Source organism: Narcine bancroftii, chromosome 6, assembly GCF_036971445.1.
Source record: "Narcine bancroftii isolate sNarBan1 chromosome 6, sNarBan1.hap1, whole genome shotgun sequence".
In the NCBI taxonomy this organism is placed as follows: Eukaryota; Metazoa; Chordata; class Chondrichthyes; order Torpediniformes; family Narcinidae; genus Narcine; species Narcine bancroftii.
This window is the reverse complement of record NC_091474.1, coordinates 172,094,942-172,112,771: the sequence shown is the minus strand read 5'-3', so window position 1 is coordinate 172,112,771 and position 17,830 is coordinate 172,094,942. Positions and strand designations below refer to the sequence as shown.

At 40.2% G+C, this 17,830-nt stretch overlaps 1 long non-coding RNA gene across 2 annotated transcripts in view; it reads right to left on the bottom strand.

Moving 5' to 3' along the window:
* The window catches only part of LOC138737658 (uncharacterized), a 122,323-nt gene that overhangs the window by 27,780 nt on the left and 76,713 nt on the right, over positions 1 to 17,830 (bottom strand). The window contains exon 4 of one of the 2 annotated variants that reach the window (XR_011341115.1): positions 806 to 2,629. The exons of the other annotated variant lie outside the window; for it this stretch is intronic. This is a non-coding gene — a long non-coding RNA (uncharacterized lncRNA). Of the gene's footprint in view, positions 1 to 805; positions 2,630 to 17,830 lie in introns of those variants that run through there. 2 annotated transcript variants of the gene reach the window in all.

The following is a 17,830-nucleotide window of genomic DNA, read 5'->3' as shown; positions in this document are numbered from 1 at the left end:
TACCCAATGATATTCCTAAAAACATTTTAAGGGTCTAAATAAAATTATAAGGAAATTCTTGTGGAAAGGCAAGATGTCAAGAATTTCTATGGAAAAATTAACTTGGAGATTTGAATTGGGAGATCTACAGCTTTAAAGTATTATTATAAACCAGCCCAACTACTATTTCTTTCTTCTTTTATCGAGGAAGGAGAAAAAGTAGCTTGGGTAAATATAGAAATGTAGATAGGTGAGAAAGAATCTGAAGAATTTCTATATAAATGGAATGGGGTATTATTAACTGGAGAAACAGGCACACCAATATTAAGACATTTGGTTAGAATGTGGCATAAGGTACATGTGTTGATGGGAGTTAAAGGGTATGGATTTGTGAGGATGACATTGGTGCAAAATAAATTGATCCCGTTTACGCTGAATAACAGAAATTTTATTAACTGGTCAATAAAAAAATAAAATGTATTAAAGATTGTTATCAAGGCAGACATTTAATTACATTTGACAAATTCAAAGCTAAATATGGAATACAATACAATATTTGGATATTATTAAAGAGAAAGATTAACTACATCTTATTTACCATTAGAAGATGATGAAAGAAACAATAATATCAAATCCAAATTCAAAAAAAGTTCATGTATTTATAAATAGTGTATTTATTACTTTTGAGGAGAGTGAAGAAAAGATTTTTATAAATCTAAACAAAGGTGGAAAATTGACCACGGTATAAATGATAAAAATTGGACACAAATATGTTATGATAGTATGAAAAATACAATAAATGTTAGATATACAATGGTGCAGTACAATTTCAAACATCAATTATATATTATGCTGGGAAAGCTAAATAGATTGAATTAAATATTTTGGATGTGTTTTTTATATAAGCAGGACACAGGCACCTTTGTACACTCGACATGGACATGCCCAAAATTGAATTATTTTTGGACTAATTTAAAAGATTTTCTCCAACAGATTACAAGTGTTAAACTCCTGAGAACCCCTATGCGGTTTCTTTTGGGCGATATATCAAGGATGAATCCAGATTTAAAATTGGATTGGTTTCAAAAAGAATTTTTAAAGGTCCCATTGGCAGTTGCCAGGAAATGTATAGCTGTTTCATGGAAATCTGATATAGATTTGGTATGAGATAGATGGCATGGTGAAATGCAAAGTTGTATACCTTTGAAAAGATCACATAATTTAAAGAACAAATACTGTAATTTTTTGAAAATTTATTCCATATATGCAAAGATTGGTGTTATAACTTTATAAGTAATTAAATTATGTAAATTGGTAGAAATTTGGTGTGAACTTTGTCACTCCCCGGTCTCACCTTAATGTATCTCATTTTATTTTATAAGATATTGCATGTATATATACTTTGATTAAGTGTTGTGTGATACAGTAGTGTTTTATTTTACTATATACTTTATATTTAAAAGATATGATAATTGTAAGTGTTAGAATAATTAGGTCATAAGGTAATATCCAGTATTGTTTTAAAATTAATCTTTTATTCTTTCTCTGTTCTTTATTTTTTCATCCTTCTTTTGCTTTGGGGGGTTTTTATGTGGGAGGGAGAAAATGATAAAAACGCATGTATTGATTTTGATATAGAGAATTTTTGGATCTGTATGTAATTCTGTTACATGTGCCAATAAAATAAAATTTGAGGAAAAAAAGTTTGTAGATGCCAATACCATTAAGTATTAAGGAGCAATCTAACTTTTCAGTGGTGATATCATCTGGAAGATCAGATCTCCATTTTCTGTATTTTTTTTTCCAATAGATTTTTTTTTCCTTATTGTGTGATTAAAGTATTTTCTTTCTGGATCTCCATCTATTGTCCAAACTTTAATCCCTGCACCATTTCTAACTTTTCTGTCCCTATTCCTTTTGATGTCCCCTCTTTCTTTCTCACCAATAATGAAAGACGTCTGGACCAACTACAACTATCTCATTGGCCTGGAGACTAGGTGACGACCTGGTGGTGACTCAAGTCTCCGCGACGTCTCCGGGGAGTCGCGGGAAATTCAAACACATTTGATCTTTTTGGAGATTTTTTCCAGTCTCCAGCAGGTCTCGGAGATGTCTCCGCGATGTCTCCATCAGTTGCGGCGACATCGCGGAGACTAATTTTGTTTGCGACATCTGAGACCTGCTGGAGACTGAGACGTTGCAGCGACATCTCTGTGATGCTGCTCGACTTAGAGACCACATGACTGAGCACGTGCTGGCATCATCGAGACACCTTCACTCCTGGTCCAAGTCACAGGAACACCCTGGTCAAGGTCTTCATCTGGTACTTGTTCCTGCTGCTGCTCTTTGTACTGCCTTGGAAGAGGCCACACCATCTTGTCTTGCCAGGGGACAGCTCCAACCCCAGAGTAGTACTGGGTCAGGTACTCTCTCTGGTTCTTGGCAACAGACGACATGTTACTTCCTCTTCTCTGCATCTCCTCCAACTGGTTGGTATGCTGTCTCCACTCTCCAGGGGCAACTTCATGGGTATGTGGGTCCTCTGTCAGCTGAGAGTCTTATGTCTGTCATCATGTTGTGGAGTGTACAGGCAGCAAGGACCACCTTTTCAACCATCTGTGGGCACCTCATCATCATGGTGTGGAAGCATCTGAATCCAGAAAGAAAAAAAATAGAAAATTAAACTCATTGTATTTGCTGTGTTTACAAACTGGCAAATATGACTGTGTGTGGTAGGAAAAATAATAATAATAAAGTGCTGCACACCTGTTTGCCAAGATGCCCAAGCTGTTCTCCACAATAAGCCTGGACCTGGACAGCCTGTAGTTGAAGATTCTCTGTGCATGGGTCATCTGGCTCTTGGAGTAGTGCTTCATCATCCATGTCCTCAGGGCAAATGCATTGTCACCAGCCAAGAAGTAGGGGACATCTTGATCTCCACCAGGAAAGGGTTCAGGAAGTGGCAGGTTGGCTTGACCTTCATCCAATGCCTTGAATAAACTGCAGTCCCTGAAGATGCCAGCATCTGAATCAGCCCCAGGAGTCCCCACGTTGAGGTACAAGAACTTGTAGTCAGCATCTACCAACACCAGCATGATGATGGAAAAGTTGCCTTTGTAGTTGTGGTAGACACTGCCTACTCTGGAAGTTCAAGAATTCTGACATGCTTCCCATCCAGTACACCACAGACATGATGGAAGCTCCACTTCTCAGAAAAAACCCTTGACCACTTCTTTCCACTCCTCTGGTGAAGATGGACACTTGATGGCCTCCTCATAATACTCATCATAGATGGCTTGGCACACCTCTGGGACAATACTGACAATGGTGTTTGGTGCCACACAGAAGCCATAGGACAGGCTCTTGTAGGAGTTTCCTGAAGCAAGGAACCTCAGAGTGATGGTAACCTTCAAACCAGGGGGCAGGGTCTTTCTGAAGTTAGTGTCTTGCTTCTGGATCCTGGGAGTAAGGTGAGCCACCAGCTTCCTGAACATCTTTGGATCCACCCTCAGGAAATTCTTAAAGGACCTCACATCCTCTTCTTCTAGGTGTTTCATTAGCTTCTCGTACCAGCCATGGTGTTGCCGTTGAAGGAGCCACTCAATTACCCACACTGTCTTTGCCTTCCTGACACCCTTTCTGGCCCTATCCCTAGCCTTTGCCTTGTTTACGGCCAGAGCTATCAGCACGAGGGCCAAGGCCTCTTCCTGCTCATTCTCCAGGTAGGGATCCTGCTTCAATAGCATAACAGCCTTATTGCAGATGTCCATGGTGAGATTTCTTGACTGTCTGACGTCTGAACAGTGAATGATAGATCTAGTTGTACATCTAGGTATATATAGACAGGGAGAAGTCACGGCGATGTCTCCGCAATCTTGCGGAGACCCATGGCGACCTATCGGCAATGTTGTGGAGACGTCCCCGTGACTTCAGGGCGAATTGGTTGTCATCTTGTCTGGAGAAGTCTTGGACGTCGCCCTGGCATCACCTTGGTGAGAGCACAAGGCATTTTTTGGTCTCCCAAGTCGCCGCGACTGATTAGTTGCGGCGACGTCTCCGCCAATGAGATAGGCCCTTTAGTTATCAGTCTTGGTCTGCAGGAGTTTGATGACTGCTTCTTCTCAAACAAGGTGGGAATTTTCCCCTTCGTCCTATCATAATTCAGTAAAAGATTGCACGTTTATTTTTCCCCAGGAATTCTGCCCAAAGAGTTTGATTTAGCTACATGCCAGTTTGCTGGAATTATAACACAAGGAAGGTTAACCTTGCTTATTTTGATGAAGCCCATACACAACTTGTTTTCTTCATTCTATGTGCAGTGTTTTTATTATATTGCATTGGTCATGGCTCAGCAGAGAGATATAAAGGAATATAATGCCCCATAGATTTCTTGTGGTTGGTTAACAAACCTGGCTTTGATTGCAAGATAGGTTTTAGCCAGTCTCAGCACTGTTTCTCACAAGGTTACATAATTGCAAGAATGAACAATTTAACATTTCATTTGTTGCATTGCAGCATTTCAGGTACACTGCATGCAAATTATATGTTTATATCAAAGAACAGATGAGAAAATTAGTGAAAAGAAATCCAGCATGAAAAACCTGTTGAACAACAATTAGCAAAGTAAATACATAAGTAATGCACCAAACTAATTCTGAAAAAAGTTGAGTCGTTTTTTAAATATTATTAATAATTTTACAAACTTAAATTCAATTATCAACATTAACTGAATCAACATTGTCTACAATTCACAATTATTTATTTTGTACAGTTTTCTGCAGAGTTCAAGCTCTTTGCATCTCCCTCCTTCCCCAACATTTAACACTTCACTAACACAGTTACACCCGTCATTCAAGACACTCACCTCAAAGGTACAAGACTCGTATCAGGGTTTTATGGGTTTGTCATGACACATTGGCCAGTACCCAGGCTGTTTTCTTCTCTTGACTCTTCCTGGTTGTGATGGGATGGACCACCCCTTCCCCCTTCCTCTTCCCCTTCCCCTTCCCCCACCGACTGAGGGATAGACAGGGAAGATAGGACAGCGAGGAACGATGGTCCACCTTATAATCGTGCTCCTATGGAATTTGTATGTTTGCCAAATTTTTTTAAAGTATTGTACTCTTACTTGTAAGTAATTTTCTTCAGGCTTTGCATTTGTGTTCCAGTGTTCCAGGAGTCTGATTTCCAGGTAGCCACTATGCCTTTCCTGGCCACTGCTAATGCGATCATTACGAATTGGATTTGAAATTTAGACAGGTTCATTGCAAGTCTTATATCCATTATGTTTCCAACAGGAACGTCTTTGGGTCCTGTGGGAATTCTTTATCTTACTGGAATCTTGCATTAGTTGAATTAGCCCACTATAGGTCATGGAAACACAAGTTTTACAGAGTATAACGTAATGGTCTAATTCAGGCTAAGCATCGTTTGATAGCTAAAATCACCTTGAGTGACAGGAAAAAGGAAAACTATGGGTTGAAACCAAAACAGTATAAAATTTTTTTAAGCAACTTGAGAAAACAATCACATAGCCCTGGATCAATTTCCCTTAACAGCAGCAATTCCAAGAATGCAGAGCAAAATACATATCACCTACACCATAAAAGTCCTACCAGCAACTTCTGATACTTGTAAGAACAAAAGTTAGCTCCACCCAGTTAATGTCCAGACATCAGAATATATGCATATTCAGAAGCAAGGATAAAGCATTAGTTAGTGTCTGGGAAATCAGGGGCTTGCTCCATTTTGGTCATGTCGACTGATGGGATTGATTTTTTTTTTTGCAGCTATTTCCCCAAACACTACTGATGGTTAATATAACCGAAACCATAATGAGATGTATTTGTATAGGGGGAAAAGAAGAAAGCAGAGAAATTACCAGGAGCATGCTCCATTTCATCATTACCAATTCATTTATTCAGCTTCTACCAATGCCCATGGTTGCTGGATACCAGAGCCTAACCGTTTGAGACATTGCCTTGTCGTCATTTGGGGATGTAATTAATTTTAGTTATAAAAGAGGAGGAAGGTTGTCAAAACCTTTTGAGATCTCAAATGACCCCCGCCTTAGGTTATTTCAGTTACGTGATTAAACTGGAGAAACTGTAGTTGTTCCCTGAGAGTTGAGAAAATTTATGGGAAATTTATAGCAATGCCCAAAATTATGAACTATTTTGATAGACTAAACAAGGAGAAACTTTTCACAGATTTGAGATAATTGGCAATAGAATTGGATGCAAGGAGGGAAGAATTATTTTTGCACCTCAAGTTATAATCTGGAATAAAACAAAAAAAAATTGAGGTTAGGAAGTCAGGAAGCAACTATGAAAAGAAAAGGGAAACAGAGTTAACATTTCAAGTTGTAGACTCTTCCTCAGAACTGAAATGTTAATGGTTTATCTGTCCATAGATGCTGCACGTCTTTCCAAGATACTCCAGCAGATTGTTTTTATTTCAGATTTCTAACTGCTTGTGATTTTTTTTTCCAGTTACAATCTAGAATTTATGACCTCAAGGATATTTGATGATTAAAAGGAATTAATGAGGACTTTTTCAGGAGTGTGCGCGAAAGCCAAAGGGATTAAACTGGATACCTCTTGCAAAAGACTGGCTCAGTCACATTGGGCTGCAGGATCCTCTTCTGTGCTATATTATTTTATACTACCAAAAAAATAAGGAAACCTATGTATGAGTGAATAATTCATCACCTCCTGCACTTGGGAATTTAGGGTGTAGTCCAATTACGTGCATTGACACTCATGTCGTGTCAGTTCAGAAATGCTGATAGCAATAAACATTGCCAAAAGGTGTCAACATTTTGGCAAGTATGTTTGGTACAGCAGTGGGGCAAGGTTTAAATTAATTTGGCAGGGGTATGGGAACCAGAGTGATAGGGAAAAGGGTAGGGAAGATAAAGTAATGGCCAGGAAAAGTAAAATAGGAAAAGTAATGTTGGGAGGAGAAAGTAAAAAAATCAGATAGTGCAGTGAGTTTTCGGGTCAATGATAGTGTTAAGAAAATTACAAAGAAAAATAGTGGGCAGAAAAATCAAAAGAAAAAGTTACAGAAGTCACTAGATATTAAAAGGACAAAGAGCATAAGGGCACTTTACCTGAATGCCCGCAGTATTAGAAACAAGGTTAGTGTACTTGAGGCGCAAATTGGTACCCATGCCTATGATTTGGTAGCCATCACAGAAACATGGCTACAAGGGAATTAAACTTTCAAGGGTATCAGGTGGTGCAAAGAGATAGACAGGATGGTAAGGGAGGTGGAGTTGCACTCTTAATCAAAGATGAGCTCCAGGCAGTAGTGAGGAATGAAACAAGATCTAAAGAGCATAATGTTGAGTCCATTTGGGTAGAGATAAAGAATAACACCCACCAATAATTTTTTCCTTTTGTTATCTATCGCCCACCATATAACAATAGTTTAGTGGCACAGGAAATAAATAGAGAGATAAGTGAGGCATGTAATAATGATACGGCAGTCGTCATGGGGGACTTTAACTTCCACATAGATTGGGAAAATCAAGTTGGTCGTGGAAGACTGGAAGAGGACTTCATAGAACGCATCCGTTATAGCTTTCTTGAGCAGCATGTTAAGGAACCCACAGGAGAAAATGCTCTCCTGGGTCTAGTGTTGTGCAATGAGATAGGTAGAGTAAATGATGTAATAGTCAGAGATCATCTGGGAAATAGCAATCATACTATGATTGAATTTCTCATTCAGATGGAAGGGGAAATAGATCTAAAACTAATATATTATGCTTAAACAGGGGTGACTACCATAGGATGAGGCAGGAATTGGGCAGAGTGGACTGGGAGCAGAGGCTAATTGATGAAACTGTTGAGGAACAGTGGAAGATTTTGAAAGAAATATTTTGTAACGCTCAACAAAAATATATTCCGGTCAGGAAAAAGGGGAGCAAGGGAGGGAAAAATCAACCATGGTTAACAAAGGAAATACAGGAGAATATAAAATTGAAGGCACAGGTGTACAAAGCTGCAAAGAGCAGTGGGAAACTGGAAGATTGGGATAACTTTAAGAGACAACAAGGGTTACAAAGCAGGTAATAAGAAATGGGAAAAAGGATTATGAAAGTAAATTGGCACAAAATACAGAAACAAAGCAAAAAATTTTATAAATATATAAAACGGAAGAGGGTGGCCAGAGTTAACATAGGACTCTTGGAGGATGAGAAAGGAAAACTGGGAGCAAAAAAATGAGGAAATGGCCAAGGAATTAAACAAATATTTTGTGTCAGTCTTCACGGTGGAAGACATGTCCTGCATGCCCAAGTGCGGAGTTAAGGATGCGAATGTTGGGGAGGGCCTTGATAAAATAGTTGTTACAAAGGAAGTAGTGATAGAGAAACTAATGGGACTAAAGCCAGACAAATCACCTGGTCCTGATGATATGCATCCAAGGGTTCTGAAGGAAATGGCAGAAGTTATAGTTGATGCATTGGTGATCATATACCAAAATTCCTTGGATTCTGGGCAGGTCCCGGCAGACTGGAAGACAGTAAATGTCACGCCACTTTTTAAGAAGGGATGTAGGCAGAAGACTGGAAATTATCGGCCAATTAGCTTGTCGTCTGTGGTTGGAAAAATGCTTGAAGCCATCATTAAAGATGAAATAGTGAAACTTTTGGAACATAAGGGTTCAATCAGGCAGTCGCAGCATGGTTTTAGAAAGGGAAGATCTTGTTTGACAAACTTGTTAGGATTCTTTGAGGATATAATGGGTGCGGTGGATAGAGGGGAACAGGTTGATCTTGTATATTTGGATTTCCAGAAAGCATTTGATAAGGTGCCGCACAAGAGACTTATCAGTAAGTTACAGGGAAGTATATCGGCCTGGATTGAAAATTGGTTGTCTGACAGGAGGCAGAGAGTCGGGATAAATGGGAGTTTTTCAGGTTGGCAGAGAGTGGTAAGTGGGGTTCCGCAGGGATCAGTGTTAGGCCCACAACTGTTCATCATTTACATTGATGACTTGGAGGAGGGGACAAAATGTGGTGCAGCCAAGTTTGCAGATGACACCAAATTGAGTGGAAGAGCAAATTGAAATGAGGATGTGGAGAGTCTGCAGAGGGATATAGTTAAGCTGGATGAGTGGACAAAGCTCTGGCAGATGGAGTACAATGTTAGTAAGTGTGAGGTTATCCACTTTGGCAAGAAAAATAAAAGAGCTGAATATTATTTAAAGGGTGAAAAACTACAGCATGCTGTTGTGCAGAGGGACTTGGGAGTGCTTGTGCATGAATCGCGAAAAGTTAGGTTGCAGGTGCAGCAGGTTATTAAGAAGGCAAATGGAATGTTGGCCTTCAGCGCTAGAGGAATTGAATTCAGGAGTAGGGAGGTAATGTTGCAACTGTATAAGGTACTGGTGAAACCGCACCTGGTGTACTGTGTCCAGTTCTGGTCTCCATATTTGAGGAAGGATATACTGGCTTTGGAGACGGTCCAGAGGAGGTTTACTAGGTTGATCTCTGGGATGAAGAGGTTGACTTATGATGAAAGATTAAATCATCTAGGATTGTATTTGCTCAAGTTCAGAAGAATGAGAGGTGATCTTATAGAAACATATAGGATTATGAAGGGTATGGATAGGATAGATGTAGGAAGGTTTTTTGAGCTGGCCAGGGAAACTAAAACGAGAGGACACAGTCTCAAGATTTGGGGGAGTAGATTTAGGACAGATGAGGAAAAATAGTTGTTCCCCAGAGAGTAGTGAATGTTTGGAATTCTCTAACCAGGGAAGTGGTTGAGGCTGCCTCATTAAACATATTTAAAATTCGGTTAGATAAATTTTTACATGATAGAGGAATTAGGGGATATGGGAAGAAGGCAGGTAGGTGGAGTTAGGTCATAAATTAGATCAGCCATGATCGTATTGAATGGCGGAGCAGGCTCGATGGGCCATTTTTGGCCTACTCCTGTTCCTACTTCCTATGTTCCTACAATTACAGTGAAGAACTTGAGCTTTGGCACCATGATATGCAGTGACTTCTTCAGAGCATAAGAATCCAGAGGGTACTTCACTCAGTTTTACAGTGTATGCCTGAGGGAATACGACAGAGAACCACATTATGATTTACATATGATATTCATTTAAATATAAAGTGATTTTACTTTGAATTCAAATTCACTGAGGTAACTTTTTGGAGTAAAGTTTTTATCTTACACTTGCCATCAGCATCTGTGCTGCAAACAATATGTGGAAATCCAACCATTGCAAATTTGAATTTAATTTAAATAGTAAAATTGATATCAAAGACCTTTGAGTTTACGCAAGCTGTCTTGTACAAAAATATGCCAATCAAAATAGTTTGAATTTAAACAGGAAAATCTCCAGACACTTTGATTGTATTGATATTTTTCTGCTCAGCTGGGTGTTAGATCTTCAGCAGTTTAACTTCATTATCCAAGAATCATAATCTTTTCTTCAAAAATAATGACTGGAACATCCCCAGTATATTCTCCTTCCTAAAGTTCTCAAATTGCTGTCAATTATCAGTTTCATTTTCTCTTTTCCCAACACTTACCAGGTTGAAACTTCAATCCTCCTCACAGCCAGAGTAATGGATTATAACTTGAGTGTGCCTGTGGCAAATGATTCAGTCTCCTCCTGCTTAATCTTGCTTCCAGCATCACATGTCCTTCACTGCCTGTAATTGTAATACACCTCTGCAGCTGGCTCTTCCCTCTGGTCTGCATGATCTCCTCTAGTGTATTTAAAGGCTTCATTTTCATCTTTTCCCCCTCATTTCTATGATACCTCTCAGCAACGTTGCTGGTGGTCTTCAGATCAGCTTCTAAATGAATGCTGTTTAAAAGCCAAGCCTCAATTTCTGTATTTTATGTATCCCACCTGTCAATGACTCCTACCCTCTTGTTCTTTCTGCAGCAAACTCCTATTTTCACTATCTCTGCACCTCTGAACAATTTTTAAAGCCTAACTGACAGGAATCTACATTATCCTCCACTTACTCTTGCAATTCTGTATGCCAGGTGACCAGTGCTTGTTTGTCTGATCATTTCCAATTAAATTTTTGGGAACTTTTCTGTGGCAAAGAAATTGTATAATGACCTGCATGAGTTTCTTCCAGGTGATCTGGTTTCCCCTCATTCCAAAAATGTACAGGATTAGTAAGTTAATTGGTCTCATGGGAGTAATGGGTGGTGCGGACTCAGGGGCCAGGAGTCCCTGTGACAGTGCTGCATCTCCAAATTAAAAATTAAATGCAAGGTCTGTTACAGTTATTGATGAGGACATGGGAACATGGGCTTGGTTCCAATGCCCACAGGCAATCAGATATACGTATTTGTAAAAGTAAAACACAAGACTGGAGACTCCGTGGTTGAAGTAAAATCACAATGCTGGAGAAACTCATCAGATCAAACAATATACTTTATATACCACTGATAAAGATAAAAATCGACATTATGTGCTTGAGCTCTTCATCATGATTCCTTGGGGGATGGTAGTAAGGGAAGGGTAGGGAGTGTTTGGGAGAATTCTCTCAAATGTGGTGAGTTGGTTGATGTAGTAACATGATAGATTAGTCAGGAGCCACCTCATATGGGGGAGGAGCAGAGGGGTGGCTGTTCTGGGTCAGAGGGAGTGGTGCATTGGGATCGTGACTTCCCTCTGCAATGCTTTTTTCAGAGCACATACATGCCTCCTTGAGCCACCAGCAGGGTGGCATTGCTGAACTTTGTTTCAGCTCTGCAAACTTGAGTGGGTGTTCCCCACTCCATGCACTCTAATCCCTCCAGGAGGGTAATGGCTTTCCAGAGGGCTTTCTTGGTCACCAGTCCCATGAGGGGCTAAACTACCCCTCTAAGGTTAGGGTGTGTGGTGGTGACTAAATAGCTTGCCAAGGCACCAGTCACCCTTGTGTTCTCTGGGAAGTAGAGCTCACGGGCACCCTCGTAGATGCCTGTGATTCTCCCATGAAGGGGAAACATCCTCTAAGCAACTATATTGTCCAGCACCCTCAGAATATCATCTTTTAATGAAAACACTTCTTATTCTTCTCTGTAAGAAGAGGTCTATCTTAATCTTTACTCATGGAATCAAAACCAATCTCTATCAACTCTTTCTCTCCCTTCCATTGTCTCTGGAATTCTGCCGATATGTTAAAGATGCCATCCAACAATGATCATACTCTCTTCACCCCCTTGATCAGTTTTTTTCAACTGTTTTAAGACTTGAATGGGCCTCTCATTTGGTAAAAGAAGATGCATCTGCAATGTTTAACTATGTTTCTCTATATTATAGAATATAGGATAGAGAACATTACAGCACAATACAGGCCCTTTGAGCCTCAATGTTCTGCTGACCTATATATTCCTGACCAAAGAATCCTCATAACCCTCTACATTTCTGTCATCCATGTGTCTGTCTAAGAGGTTCTTAAATGCCACTAATGGTTCAGCCTCCACCACCACCCCTGGCAAAGCATTCCAGGCACTCACAACTCTGGGGGTGGTGGGAGGGGAACTTACCCCTGATGTCTGCCCTAAACTAATCTCCAATTATTTTGTACAGATGTCCTCCGGTGTTTGCTATTCATGCCCTGGGAAAAAGGTGCTAGCTGTCCATCCTATCTATGCCTCCAAGAATTTTGAGTGCCCTCACATCCTTCTTCGCTCCAAAGAGAAAAAATCTGAGCTCTGCTAACATTGCCTCTTAAAATTTATTTTCCAATCTAGGAAACCTCCTGATAAAGCTCCCCTGAAGCCACTCCATAACTTACACAACCTTCCTATAATGAGGTGACCAGAAATGAACACCATATTCTAAGTGTGATCTTACCAGAGTTGCAACTGTAGAGTTGCAACAGGACCTCTCAACTTTTGAACTTAATTAATGAAGCCCTGCATCCCATAGGCCTTCTTATCAATCTGCATGGCAACCTTAAGAGATGGATGGATTTGGACCGCAAGGTCCTTCTGTTCCTCCAGTTAGTTATCCAACCATTAATTCTGTACTCAGCCTTCTGGTTTTACCTTCCAAAATGCATCACCTCACACTTATCCAGATTGAACTCTATCTATCACTTTTCCACCCAATTCTGCATCCTGTCTATATATTTTTGAAAACAACAACAATCTTCAGCATGATCCACAACTCTTCCAACCTTTGATTATTTGCAAACTTAGTTACATATCCTTCTGCTTCTTCATCTAGATCATTAATGAATGATCATTAATTAATCATTAAGAGCAGAGATCCCAGAACAGATCCATGCAGAACTCCACTAGTCATTGACCTCCAGACTGAATACTTTCTGTCAACTACTACTCTCTGCTTTCTACATGCAAGCCAATTTTTAATCCACACAGCTAAAGTTCAAAGGATCCCATGGCTCATGAATTTCTGAACGGTTTCTCTTGGAGGACCTTTTCAAATGCCTTACCAAAATCCATACATTGCAGACTACATCTACAACACTATCTTCATCATCAGCTTCTTTTGTTACCTCCCCAAAAAAAGGGCAAGGTTGATGTAGCAGTTAGCACAACACTGTTACAGAGCCAGCGATTGGGACTGGGTTTTGAATCTCATGCTGTCTGTAAGGAGTTTGCTCATTCTCCCCATATCTGTGTAGGTTTTTTCTGGGGGCTCTGGTTTCCTCCAACTGTTTGAACCGTACCAGGGGTTGCAGGTTAATTGGGTGTGTTACGAGCCCAGAGGACCCCAAAACCCAGCAGCAATAAATATTCACCAAGATAAATGGTTACTTAAACAAAAGTTGTGTTTAATTATCGTTAAAATTAAAAACAGATTCACACTTTGACTTATCACTATCAACTTAACTAACCTAACTTAACCCCCTTCTAATTCTAAGCTCACGTGTGTGTAATGTGTATAAGCTCAGAAAAGTTCTTTGATTCACAGTCCAATCTCACTTCTCATTCCTCCAAGTTCACTGGTTGCAGGCAACTCTTGAACTGTGCACAGAATTTAACATTTATGAATTCACCAGGTTTTGGTGCTTGAAAGGCAAATGGTTACCACACAGGAAGGTTCTTGTCAGTTTTCAGAGAGAGATTGGTTCTTCATTTGACACCCACAAATGATTCCTTTTAATCAGCCACTTCAGTGTCTTCCTGAATAATCTTTCCCCATCAGGGATTTCCAGCTGATAACTTTTTTTTCATTCAGGTCACCAAAAAGTTCCTTTTTATTTCTTTTATTTCAAGTGAAACATTAGGTAGCCAATCCTCTCCTCTTGTATGAGCCACAAGGGCTTTGGCCAGGCTGAACTAAGCACTCACAACCTGCCTTCCAAATGGGGTTTTTCCAGAAGTTTGCCAGCTTGTCCTGTTCCAGTTACTGCGGCTGACTAAAACTGTAGAACTAATCTCTCTCTTTGTGTATGTGTCTCTCTCTCTCACACAGAGAGAAAGCCCATTTGACTCTCTCTGCTTGCAAAACCACATGACCCCCCCTAAAACAGCAAGTTTCACTCCAGACAGAATGCAGCTCCGACAAGTTCCTTCATCTATTGCCTTTTTGTAAAAAAACAATCCATTAGTGAAGTCTCTTGGGCACTCTCCAAAGTGTCTGCAAAGGTTCTGGGGCTGATATGTCTTTCATTAGCAGAGCTCCAGTATTTTAAATAAGATCTGTTTTAAAGTGTTTGTATGTGACCTACACTTAAAAACCCTGCCCCAATTGGGTGGCATGAGTTTGTGGGCCAAAATGGCCTGTTACTCTGCTATATTTCAAAAGAAAATTTTAAAAACTCAATTAGGCTTGTGAGGCATGACCTTCCACTCATAAAGCCTTGCTGACTATCCATGAGTAGTTTGTACTTCTCCAAATGCTCATAAATCCTATCCTTAAGAATCCACTCCAATAGTTTGAATACCACTAACGTAAGACTCACTAGTCCATAATTTGCAGGATTCTCCCCATTTCGTTTTTAAATAAGGGGGCCACATTTGCCAATCTCTAATCTCTGGCACCTCTCCTGTGGCCAAGAACTCAAAAATCATAGCCAATACCCCAGCTAGCTCTTCCCATCCTTCCCAAAGCAAACTGGGGTATATCATGTCTGGCTCCAAGGACTTATCAATAATATTTTTTGAGGATCCAACACTTCCCTCTTCCCTAATCTCAACATCGACTAGTACACAAGCCTAATCAAGGATCTTTTCTCGGGTGAATACCAAAGCATTCATTTCAGATCTGTCCAACATCCTCCAGGCTGATGTTGTCCCCTTTATCCTTGAGCTGCCCCACCTTCATTGTCGTCATCCTTCTGTTCTTCACATATGCATAAAATGCTTTGTAGGTTCTCCTTAATCTGTCTTGCCAAGGCCTTCTCACGCCTTCTTTGTGCTCTGCTAAGTCCTTTCTTAAGTTCTTTCCTGGCTACCATATAATTCTTAGAAGCCCTTCTTTTTTGCTTCCTAAATCTAAAGTATGCTTCCTTCTTCCACTTAACTACCTGCTGCACCTGTTTTGTCAATCACAGTTCACTTTTCCTACCATCTTTTCCCTGTCTTGGGACAAACCTATCTTGAGCCCCATTGCAAGTTGTCTCTAAACATTCCTCCACATTATTTCTCAGCTTTTTCCTGTGTATGTTTGTTCCCAATTTACTCTCCCTAGTTCCTGTCTCATCTCATCAGAATTATCCTGACTCCAATTGAACACTTTACAAGTTTGTCTGCATTTATTCTTCTCCAAAGCTATGCTAAGGGTCAGAAAGTTGTGGTCACTCAAATGCACCCAGCTAGCATGGCCTCTCCTCTAGTTAATTGGTCCAATCCTTCTTGGGCACACCTGACAAATTCTGCCCCATCTATCCCTGAGTCGGGAGGTGAAGGGAATATTTGGGAAGTTGAAGTCTCCCGTAACCACAACCCTACAATTTCTGCACCATTCCAAAATCTGCCTACTTATGTACTCCTCAGTATCCCAAGGCTATTTGGGGGCCTATAAGACAACTCCACCTGCCTCCCCAAAGATCCAGAGTTCATCCAGCTCCAGTTGCTTAACTGAGTCTCCAAGGTGCTGCAGCAGAATCAGAATTTATTGTCATGAACAATTTGTTTGCGGCAGTGTCGTAGTGCAAATGTTCATATAAACCAGCTTACAATAAAATAAATAAACAGTGCAAGAACAGTCAAAGTAAAGTCAATGTCTTTGGTTCACTGATCATTCAGGAATCTGGGGAAGAACCTGTCCTTGTGCAGCTGAGCACAAGGTAGCAGGGTGGAATTGGCATGACCTGGGTGGTGGGAGACCTTGAGGATAAAGACTGCTTTCTTAAAACACCGCCTCTTGTAGTTGTCCTTGATAGAGTGTGCAGTGATATGTAATTACACCACTAGGTCACCAGGGGTTATCCCGGTGACCTTGTATATAAAACAGTCCAGAGCTACAGTCTCGCCTTCCAGGTTCGTCTTACGGAGAGACAAGACCTCTTAGTGTACATATTAGTTTATTAAAGCTGTCTTATACTCACACTGCTGGTGTGGTTATTGTCAGTACAATGATTCCAGTACAGCAGCCCCTTGCCATCTCTGTCCTCGGATGCACGTGTGTGCTAGTCATCCCTGGATTCCATTCCTCAGGAAGAGTCTCCAGGTGGTTGGGAATGTGCATTGAGGCAGAAGCAGTTTCCATCCTAGTAGCTATCATATTAGTTTATTAAAATGTACTGACAATAACCACACCAGCAGTGCGAGTATAAGACAGCTTTAATTAACTAATATTTATACACTAAGAGGTCTTGTCTCTCTGCAAGACAATCCGTGATATCGTAGGCCGAGCTAATATCCCTCTGGAATTTTTTTCTTGTCCTGAGCATTGGCACCCATACCAGACAGTGATGGAGCCTGCCAGAATGCTCTCCACAGTACACCGGTAGAAGCTTTTGAGAGTTCAGTGACATATTGAATCTATTCAAACACCTCAAACTTCATTTCTCAAATTTCCTTACAGCCTGGATGAAGGTGATTTTTGCCCATTTCCCTTTTTCATTAAGCTTCGCTACTTTCTCCATGAAGCTGAATACCTTTTAGTAGAATTCTGTTAAATCTGTGTCCACTAAAATACTAGACTTCCTACTTGATGATGCACAGAAGTAAATCCACAATTCTATTGTACAATCTTTAACATAAAATTCTTGATTCTGTAATCTCTTAAGTTTTAATTTATTTTTCTGGATCTGGACATCACTGGCAAGCACAGTACAATTAATTGCCCATCCCCAATTGTCCTTGAAGATAGCAATGAGCTGCCTTCTTGAACCACAGCAGTCCTCCTTATGAAGCTACTCCCACATTGCTGTTGTGGAAGTAGTCAAGGAGTCCCAGAACTTGAACCCTGTAATTGTAAAAAAAATGGCAATATATTTCCAAGACAGGATAGTCTGTGACTTGGATAGTAATATGTAATATGTAGGTGATAACATCACCATGTATCTGCTGTCCTTGACTTCTTGCAGATTTTGAGATGCTTTCAGAGGAGCTTCAGTAAAACAATTTAGTGCATTTTGTAGATGGTACATACTGTAGCAACATCTTACCACCTGTAGAGGTAATAAAGGCTTAAGGCAAAGAATGAGGTGCTAACCAAAGTGGTTTTCTGTCCTGGTTTCCATCACTGTCTGCAAGACCATGGAAGTTCCACGCAAAATCATTGTTCATAAGAGAGACCAGCCATCTACATTTGACATTAAATTACATTAACTTTTAATACATTTCACTAAATCTTACTACATTTCCCATTACCATTGACTGCAAACACAGAGCATAGCAACAAAAGCAAGTGAGAATACAAGAAGCCTGACATACACACTTCTCCTCCTGACTTC